The sequence below is a fragment of the Psammomys obesus genome, unplaced genomic scaffold, assembly GCF_907164565.1.
Source record: "Psammomys obesus unplaced genomic scaffold, mPsaObe1.curated_primary_1811, whole genome shotgun sequence".
Lineage (NCBI taxonomy): Eukaryota > Metazoa > Chordata > Mammalia > Rodentia > Muridae > Psammomys > Psammomys obesus.
This window is the reverse complement of record NW_026587216.1, coordinates 3,102,499-3,111,028: the sequence shown is the minus strand read 5'-3', so window position 1 is coordinate 3,111,028 and position 8,530 is coordinate 3,102,499. Positions and strand designations below refer to the sequence as shown.

Genomic DNA, 8,530 nt, shown 5'->3' with positions numbered 1-8,530 from the left:
AATCAAGAGGTATTTTGTTTGTTTGTTTGTTTATTATTATTTATATAGTATTCTGCCTGCAAGTGGGCCTGCATGCCAGTAGAGGGCACCAGATCTCATTATAGATGGTTATGAGCCATAGTGTGGTTCCTGGGAATTGAACTTAGGATCTTTGAAAGAATAGCCAGCTATCTTAATCTCTGAGCCATCTCTCCAGCCCCAAATCAAGAGTTCCTGCTGAGTGTTTTCAGCTCTGTTCGTGAGTGTGTGATGCTCAGACAGATCTGATTGTCTGGAAAAGCAGAGGAAGTGGTGGGTGATTCTAACCATAGACTTTGGAGTTAGGTGGATGGGTCTGGAGTTGAACCCTAAACTTACCTGTGTTCTTCAGCTAAACCTAGGTTGAATCCTGCGCAACTTAAGGCAAAATCCTTGAGTAAGTTTTAACTTAGCATTTGGATCCATAAAACAACTGTAAAAACAAAGCAAAAACAAACAAACAAAAAAACGGTATCAATCTAGTTTATGGGCTTTGAGTGTAATGTTTCATTTAACCACCACACCAATCTCAGACATGAGTGCCACGACTGAGCCCATTTCGAAGATGTGTCCAGGATCATGAGATTTGAAAGGAATAGAAACAGCATAATATCCTCCTCTAGTTGTTAGGAGATCTGTAAAGAAGCTAAAGGATTAGTTTCCAGGAAATACACATATATAATATATTTTAAAATAAAAAGGAAAGACTCCCCTTTCCAATGGCGCCAGTCTCTAATTACCTCTGTTTCAAATAAGTGAATGATTTTGTCATTAACCCACTATGAACGAGTCAATCATAGTATGCCTTACATTTCAACTCAAGTTACCCAAAACCACAGAGAATCTTCATGAAAAAGGTGTGAGCATCACCTGACGCTGGGCTAGGACACGTTTTATTCAAGAAACTCCCCTGTTCATCTTTTCAACCTGCAGGGTCTCTAGCAGGACCAAGCACGGCAAACGTGGCTGGGGCAGGCCTTGCCCTCCTCCATGCCCTCTTCCCTGCTAAAAACTGTTAGATTACATTCCTAAAGCTAGCCACCAAGGTCTACTTCCTTATTTGACCACTTCCTTCTCCAGAATCTGACTACCAATCAAAATCCCCCTTTGGCTCACCTAATTAACAAGCCCAATTAAAATTAAACACCTTATTCTAACATGGGGTTTCCCCCTTTTACCTTTGTAAACTGTCGCTCTTCTATGGGCCACGTCTGTTTCCTCTCTATCCAGGGACAGTCCTTTGTCCTTCTGGGACAAATATTCCTTCCCCCTCTCCCTTGTTCCTTTTCTCTTCTTCCTCATCCTCTATCTCCTGTCTTTGTCTCTTGTTTGCTGCTCTTTGTTCCTCTGAAGCAAACAAATCTCCTTTTTGCTGAGAACATGGTCTTGGGTATCTTGTATCAATACCTGTCCTTTCACAACAGACTAAAGCAAAACCATGCAAGCTATTGAAAACCTTTTTTTTCTCTCCTCTTCCTTCTTGCTTTTTTTCCTTCTTTTTCTCCAGTGCTTATGGATCAGAACCACAAGCTGATGACTTCTTTAACATTTCTTGTCTCCTTAAAACTCTCTAAATGGCCTTAACAGGGGAATCCAGGGAGGACAATTCAGTCCATAAAGGCTGGGTGAGGTTGGGGCCCTTGTGTTTCAGAAAACTACTCACAATTATTCTCATTTTTCATGGATGAAGGTCATCTGGTCACCAGTAATTATGAAAGGCTATGAATGGGGCCTTTATTGTACACAGCCCTTGAACACAGGTTACACAGAGCAGAACAGGCTTTTTCTTTTCTTTCTTTTTCTTTTTTTCTTGCTAGAGCAGAGTGAAAGAATCCTTGGAATATGAAGTGGTGGTGGTCTCCCTGAGATTAAGTCTTGCTGGCTGGGGTCCTCCTACCGCTGGAGGGCACGTGAGAACATAGGCAAAGTCAGAGGTATGAAATGGAAAGGGCAATGCAGCAGAAGGAATGCACGTTTTCAAGCGATTTGCATCATTCCCCTATGTTGCTCTCATGTTAAAGAAGCAGGCACTTGGGCCACCATTGGCATGTTTCATATGGCCTCAGAAATCTCAATGGTGCCGCTTGGCTTAATTTAGGACGATTCATTAATTCTTTTTCAAGTATGATTTAAAACTTCTGGAGTGTGCTATTCTCTCATTTTCTGACCTTCCCCTTTGACCACAGATATCCTCAAGTGTAAGCATGTGCTTATGTAGGTGTCGATGCGGGCCCAGCCAGATGGCACGGGTTAAAAAAAGAAGCCCAGATAATATTGCTTCTAATATTCAAAATCAGTTCTATTTATATGGCTATCGTCCTGAGAGTAAATGTTCAAGAAAAAAAGTTAAATTTCTTCTAGAAATAAGGTGTTAAGACCATATACCCTCAGCTTCTCCTCACAGGTAGGGGAACCAGACAAACCCCAGAACAGGCTGTTTTACGTGTGTGTGTGTGTGTGTGTGTGTGTGTGTGTGTGTGTGTTTGTGTGAGACAGGGAGCACCTAGTCAAAGAAGGAGGGCCCAACTATCTGAGATTGACTCTCTCTCTCTCTTGCTCTCTCTCATGTTTGTTTGTATGTAGTGTGAGGAAGGAGCATAGAAGAACCACATAAAATGATATTTGTGCTTTCAAGGTCTTTGAACAGGTAGAGGGAACATCCAAAAAGAAAATAACTAGCTTCTGTTAAGCCGGTCTGCAGGGGAGTCTGGCTACTCATGGGCACACTGAGAGCTTGTGCCTTGTTTTCTGATGAAGAAGAGCCTGTGGGGCTCTTGGGGTCACAGGGACTCTGCCAGCAGAGAACAGGCTTGAATGGAAAACGCCACAGACATCCACAGGTTTGTATCGGCCTTCTCTGATGAGAGAGAGAGAGAGAGAGAGACAGTGAGAGAGAGAGAGAGGAGAGAGAGCTCAGTAATTACACACTGCTGGTGGGCCGGTGACTACTGCAGCCAGAGATTCCTACCCTCTCCTACCACGCCCCACCAGAAGCAATGTCATCATTTACATCTCAGAGTCATGTAAGTTGCAGTCAGAGCTACTTCCTTCTTCCCGCTTACCAGGAGAATGAGAGGGAAGACAGCAGAGACAGAAGGAAAGGAAGAAGCCTTCCAGAAGTCTGAGAATTTGCACGTGAGAATGTCCAGGTGTTACCCCCGAAAACACTCTAACATGATAGGCTAATGATTGGTTTCCACAGAACTGGTTTAATGTACGGATCTAATACCTTGAAATGCATCTCTGTCCCCTCCCTTACTCTAACCGTCGCCAGGTATAAATTCTCTGATAAAGAAAACTGTCACCAGTACTATTCACGAGCAAGGACTTGTCACTGTTTTAATATGGCTTCTCCTTAGGGTTTATAAACTTCCAATTAGAACCCATTCTAAACATAGACTGTCCAGATAAGAGACACGGGTGCCGTGTACACCCTTTGTCTGCATCTGGTGAGGACTCACACGGGTAGAGCAGATTTTTTTCATTCAGGAAAATCTTTGACCTGAGATTTCCAGCTAAATGCAGACAGAGGTTAGCTTTATACAGAAGTAAAGGGTTTTGTTTGGGGATATCAACTTTCCAGGTCACTTTTTGACTCCTTGACCTGAGTTATCCACACGTTTTGAACCCCCTCTGAATTAGAAGCGGGCTGTGTATAGCAGTACCTCTTCTGGCTGCAGTGCTCACCTGGCTCTCCAGTTCACTGTGTGGGCCTGAGCCCATCTTGAAATCCCAGCTCCCAGTCCACTCTTCATGAATTCCTTCACAGTTCTTGAGTACAAGGATACTTATGAATGTCTGCACGCTCTGCACGTGATTGCCGAAGGTGCTTTGACTTTCTCCAAACACATAATCCCAGGGTTGACTTGGTTCAAAAGAAAGGGTTGCTCCTGGGAATGCGTTACTGGGTTTCCATCTCCTTCTAGTGGAAAGTCCCAGCCAGTTATCAATTAATAGTGAGTATCAGCAACTGTTTATCTAGCCTAACAGAGGGCATGTCTGGAGATAACTCCACAGACCAAGTCTATTGTGAAACAGCCTGAATCCTGACCGGTTGACTCCCTCTCTGGTAGCAGACTAACCACTTAACCCTTGCAGTGCCAGAGGTGGGAACTGGATTCTGTTATGGGTTAATCCGGGGGACGAGAATCCTTTTACCACGGTCCAGAAGTAAGCAGGCTGATAGCAGAGTACCTGGGCTCCTGGCTTTGTGTGTTTATGCCTTTAAGGATCTTTGGGTGGAAAGTAAAGATACGAACACAAAGGAGCCATTATAAGACTCACCTGTTTACGGGCCCAGATTGTATCAGGTCAAGGGAAATCTAGACAAGGGCAGGGCTTGGACAAGTGACAAGACATCGAGGCAGCAATGGTTCTGGGTGAACCATTGCAAGTCCCAAGTGTCAAACCTTGCTACCTAAGAGTTCTTTGTCCTTTTTAAGCACAAAAGGATTGCTTCATGGAGGTTCTATGAGTTTTGTGCCAACGGGAAGAGCACTCATGTTCTTTCTTAGCTCAGTATTTGACAAACTCGATTTAGAAACCAGGAGTCACTTTGCTTGATAGCTTGGAGGGGACAGTCATATCTGGAGAGGCACAAAACAATGATAGGTTTTTCTGGTGCCTGAATGGAAACCTTGCAGGTGTGGGTAACAGAAGCCATATTCTTTTGGTGATTTGGATGGCCAGATCCATATGCATGGCACCTTCTCGTGGGCACATGAAGTGTGTCAGCTCGGGATGTTAATGACAGCTCTTTCCCAAAGGCTATTAAGTGAGCGCAGGACTTTAGGGCAGAACCTACGAATATTAACATTTTGTTGAAGTGGTCAAGGAACTGTCTTTGGTTAGGAGTTTTAGGGAGAAGTTTCTGAGTGTTGTGGCTATTGAGTATGGACAGCCCTATAAGGAAAGACACCTCCTAATTTAGGGGGTTAAAAATGAAACCAAGTTTCTTTTCAGGGGCGTTTTAAGTTTGGAAATGGTGTCAGTTTAGAAATACAAATTGAATGTTATCTTTGAAATTCCTATTTTAGGGAAATAGATGCTTGAATATTCTGTGACATTAAAAAAAAATAATCCTGGAGCTGAGTGTTCTAGAAACAATCGCCTGCATAGGGCAGAGGCAGGGTCATGAGGAGGAGGGAAGGTAGGGCAGGAGGGAGACCCATCTCTGAGGAATGGGGCCTCAAGATACAAATTGCTCTGAAGAAAAAAACCTGACAGACCAACTGAAGGAATGAACTCAGTCTCTGGAGGTATCTGGGCCAAAACAAGTTTTAGGGCTTTGATGATGGGGTGGGAAATGTATTATGAACTCTAAGATAATGAACATCAAAGCCACACAATTTGCAGGAAAAGTATGTTACTGCCATATTGCAAGTTTTGGAAAATAAATGGCAGAATGACTTTTGGCTTACCAGGCTGAAACTGGATATTTGAATGCCTCAAAAGAAAAGACCAACAGCACAAAACCTTATAAACATATGTACAGGAAATTCATCATGATAATATAGAAAAAGTACATGAATTTATGTGCCATGAAATTAAATTAAAGCAGGAATAAGTCAGATATTACTCTTAATGGAACAGCCATAAATGAGAACCTTTATCCATTGCATAGAAATTCATAATTAGATAAAATTCACATTTATGAAGACTATTTTTTCATAGTTAAAAAAAAAGATCCTGCTACCATACCTATCATTTCATCATGTTCACTTTATTCCTGCTTAGAAAAGTAGAGCGGGCTGTAATCTCATCGCAAGGTTGAGTGAGGCTTGGAGCATAGCCTGTACACTGAACCTTGCTACAGTTGACAGACTGTCTGAGAAGTCTTTTGGATGTCAAGTTTCCTAACAAACGGATGTCAAAATGGAACTTGAAAGGGCAAGTGCAAAAGAGAGCTAAATTATGTTCCTGTCAGCTGTGTCACATCTTTCCCAGGCTGCCCTCGGGACGGGCAGATGAACTTAAGAGTTGCAAAGAGTCCGAGAGAGGTAGCATCCCTATCAGTTGTCTGCTGGATGCCTTCAGGGCAGCATTTTGGGGTATAGGATGGAGGCCTTCCACCTTGGTGCGAAGATACACCTTCCAAAGCAGTGGTGGGTACAAAAAAATGGGCACAAAAAAAAGGAGATTAAGGAAATCTTACAAGAGAGCTCCTTTGATTTCTTCGGTCTTTGGGATAGGGAAAATATAGGAGCGTCAGGTTCGGGGAGAGACTATTGCAGGATTGGGAAGACACGTGGGGCCATGACGCTTTCAAACTTCCCACACTGCATCTTTATCCATGAAATGAAGAGTTGGACTTAATGGTTTCCGGTTTCCCTCCACTCTGATGCTTTATTGTTTCACAAAGCCTGTTTTAATGTGGCATCTAGAACGATCCTCTGCCCACCAGATGCAATCCCCTGCAGAAAGGCAAGGGGCCTTTCAGGTCTGAATTTACCACAGCCATTGACAACGGCCCTTGTGGGCTGCAGCTTCCTGTAGTTACTATGGGCACTGTCCAGAGTCACAAGTAAGGAAGGAACCACAGGGCCATTTTTCTTTTCTTTTCTTCATTCTTGTTTCAGTCCAAAACTGGGCTCCTATTGTAGAAACAAGACCTTTGAGCAATGTTCCATGTGTTTATTCTACTTGTATCAAAGAGACTTTCATCTCCCCAGGGCAAATTATTAACACATTCCTCCAAAGATGGGAGGGTGGAGGCCTGGCCTTGGAGAAAAAAAAATAATAATCACCATTATAGTAAAGAGCTGCCTGAGATGAAAACTTAACAGACACTAACATAAAAGTCCCCACTTCTAATAACAGTGGTTGGCTGAACACCAAGGTCTTTGTGCCCAGGGGAGCATATCTGGGCCATTTCTTGTCTGGAAGCTGACCCTTCTGTGCCCAGGAATTTTCCACTAGAAAGCTGATGGTGTTGGAGGTGGGGACCTTTGTGGGCGCCCACAGCCCGTCACCCTCAATCTTAGCAGGAGACTAAATCGTATTGGCTGACTGAACAGTGAATGACTCTAGGTTCCAGGCTGTAAATGTTTGTCTTTCAAGATTATTTGGTTGAGAAGAGGAGGGAGAGAACAGGAAGGTGAAGGGAAGGCAGGGTACCGGGGGAGTGGAAGGTGGGGGCAGGGGAGAGACCAACCAATCACACTTAGATGTAGTTAAGACTTAGATATAGTCAAGGGAAGTAACAGACGTGACATCAGCAGAACACCATTTGGCCTTCACTAATAGATCACTCCCTAAGGTCAAGGCTTTCGGGAGTTGTTTCCAGGCAGATCATGCAGTTTTTCTAAAGCATGTCCTCTTGATTTACAGGGTCCACGAAGTACCCAGGCACCTCCAGGATACAGCTCAGTGAACTGTATGCAGAAACGAGCCTGGTGGAAGGCACACGGGGAGAATTTGTTGGGGCCCCAGGCTCAGACATCATTTGTGTCTGCCTTTTTAATAATCTTCCCAAGTAACACCAACACATTTGATACCTCAAGACTCACATTCGGTGATTGTGGCAATCAAGATGAAGGAAGAGCTGTGAATACATTGTTTGTCATTAGCTCTGGAGAGAAAATAAGAAGACAGCTAGGATTTGAAAAACTTCCTGTAGCAGAACAGCCCATAGATTCTTCTGCAGAAAGAGCCTAGGACTTGGGCACTCTTTTTTATCTGAGGCTAAGAGCTTGGCTATGGTCTGAGGATCCACATTATTCCTACATCAAGAGGACATCACTAATATCCCACTGTTTCACCAGATTCAATACAGATTTTTAAAGCCTTGGTTAGTGGCGGCAACTGTTGTTTTCGTTGACATCTGGGTGACTGCTGTGATCATTGAAAGTGATGAACTCCGAAACTGGCACTCAGGGTATGTGATGCGTCTCTGTGCCGTGGTTCTCAAAGAGAGAAGTCCCGGTCAAGCATAGTCTGGAGACATTCCCGGCCGCTTTAAGCCAGAGGGGCGATTCCTTTGGTATCCAGCAGGTACTGATTATCCTAAAATGTACAGGATGCCCCCCAACAAATAATTACTAATTAAAACACGTGATAGAAACTGGCTAGGTAGTTTCGGTGTGAGGAACCCCAAAAGCAAATAGTCTTTACGAGGAAATGCCCCGAGGCTTGTTGTCAGTTTTGTCCTTGACAAAGGCCAGGGATGCCAGAGATATTTCAACAAAAATGTCTTTGGTTGTGCCCTGGCTAGAAGCCAGTATGCCAGATGGGAGGTTTCTGGTTTCTCCTTGTCTCTATTCCTCCTGAAGGCAACATGACCAAAACTGAGAGGAGGCACCTGGACATCCCATGGCTGGACCAACTGAACTGACCAACTCATAGGTCTCACCACAGTTTCTGCTAAATTTCTATAAAAAGCCCCAGTCTAATTGCTTAATGCTATCCCATCTTCCAGGACTTCTTCCTGTTAGTAGAAACCCTACTTCCTTGCTTCTTTCTTTTCTTTTCTTTCTTTCTTTCTTTCTTTCTTTCTTTCTTTCTTTCTTTCTTT

The 8,530-nt window shown here is 43.6% G+C and overlaps 1 long non-coding RNA gene across 1 annotated transcript; it reads right to left on the bottom strand.

Moving 5' to 3' along the window:
* Nucleotides 1-485: 485 nt before the first annotated feature.
* On the bottom strand, nt 486-3,979 carry LOC129673742 (uncharacterized). The gene is made up of 2 exons (XR_008719693.1): nt 3,706-3,979; nt 486-2,875 (listed from the first exon to the last, which is right to left on the bottom strand). It is a non-coding gene; the product is annotated as an uncharacterized LOC129673742 (long non-coding RNA).
* Between the last annotated feature and the right edge of the window lie 4,551 nt (nt 3,980-8,530).